General features: G+C 47.4%; 1 non-coding gene across 1 annotated transcript; it reads left to right on the plus strand.

Moving 5' to 3' along the window:
- The first annotated feature begins 370 nt into the window (after positions 1 to 370).
- LOC111722278 lies at positions 371 to 478 on the plus strand. Its single transcript, XR_002771120.1, has one exon. It is a non-coding gene; the product is annotated as a U6 spliceosomal RNA (small nuclear RNA).
- The last annotated feature ends 1097 nt before the right edge of the window (positions 479 to 1575 follow it).

The following is a 1575-nucleotide window of genomic DNA, read 5'->3' on the forward strand; positions in this document are numbered from 1 at the left end:
GCAAACTGAAGCCAGCCAGCCGGGTTTATAATTCAGCCCCACCACTTCCTGGCTAGGAGATTTGAGGCAAATACCCTAACATCTCCATGTCTGCTTTATCTCACTGTGAAATAAGGGAAAATGATGGCACTCACTTCAAATAGTTTGAGACAATATAGTTGAATCTACGTAAAACACAGAAGGAAATGTGGCTTGACTCAGCAATCACTGAAATTAGCTGTCATCAACGCTTACATTTTTCCAAGGGAGAAGGGGAGAATTTCGACCACAGCACCTGAGAGGAAGGTGGTAGAAGATGAGGATTGTGGAGAGAATGGATCCTGAGAACTGAACGTAAAAGGCAGCCAAAGCCAGAAAGCTGAGTGATTTGGGCAGTGCAGGTTTCAGCCGCCCATCTACTAAAATTTGAACAATACAGAGGTTATAGTGGTCCTTGCACAAGGGTGACAAGCAAATTTACGAAGCATTCCATATTAAAATAAAAAACAAGAAGCAGTCTGGGGACTTGATGAGATTTTAAGACGAGGCTCCAGGTACAGTTGGTGAAGTGGGACGCACAGGTGGGTCAAGGTCATGCTCTCCTTGCAGAGTTGCCAGGGACACAAAGCGCTATGCAGTGGGAGGCGGCAAGGTGCCTGGCCCACCTGCAGTGTCACAGACAGTGGGGAGTGGGGTCCCCCTCCCGGGACCCCGAGAAGGACCATGGAGACAAGCCCTATGAGGCATGTTTTACAACCTATGGGGATTGCAGAAGCATCTAGAAGGCTCCCCAGTAAAGAGTTATGTTGATAACTCCCCATTACAAACGTCTATGTTTGTCCTTTAAACCAATGAAATGTGCTTGCCGATGATTACCTGACCTCATTCCTCCATTTGAGCTGGTAAGTCCCAGGGACTGTTCAAAGGAGAGAAGAAGGTTGGTGGACAATTAACAGATCAGTAGATAGAAAGGAAAGAGATGAAAACGTTGATAAAACCCACAAGAGAAGGAAGCGCACGGCCGGCCCATCTGCCACACGCGTGACGTCACGCCCTTCTCCTGACATTATCCCCTCACACTTTCACCATGCATTCCACAGTCACGTGTTTGGAGGGGTCTACTATGTTCAAGCACTAAATCATTTGCCTTAACAGAAAAATAAATTCTAAAATTGCCTTCAAGGAGGACACGTCATCAAAGTGCGGCACCCCAAACAGCAGGACAAGAAAACAACACATCACGGATGGGATCGTGTGGCACAGAGTCCATGAGCGTCACAGACGCTGGTGAGGCCGCTGTGGCTGGGAAGATTGGGAAGAATTTCCAGAAGAACCAGAGCTGATAGGATTTGACAGAGAAGGCAGCATTTGGGTATCACGTGGGCTGCGGGCAGGCAAAGAGGCAGACAAGAAGAGACCGCATGTAAGGATAATTTCTAACCCTCGGCATTCTTAAATGTCTCCCAGATGTGTATGTACATGTGTGCAGGAGAGGGTCATAGCTTCCAACACATTCTCAATGGGGCTGGGGCCCCAAAATATTAAGGGACATAATTTTAAGGTATGGATAAGCCCAACTAATTAGAGGGAACAGGA

This window comes from Otolemur garnettii, unplaced genomic scaffold (assembly GCF_000181295.1).
Source record: "Otolemur garnettii isolate 467f Iridium unplaced genomic scaffold, OtoGar3 scaffold00228, whole genome shotgun sequence".
Classification (NCBI taxonomy): Eukaryota; Metazoa; Chordata; class Mammalia; order Primates; family Galagidae; genus Otolemur; species Otolemur garnettii.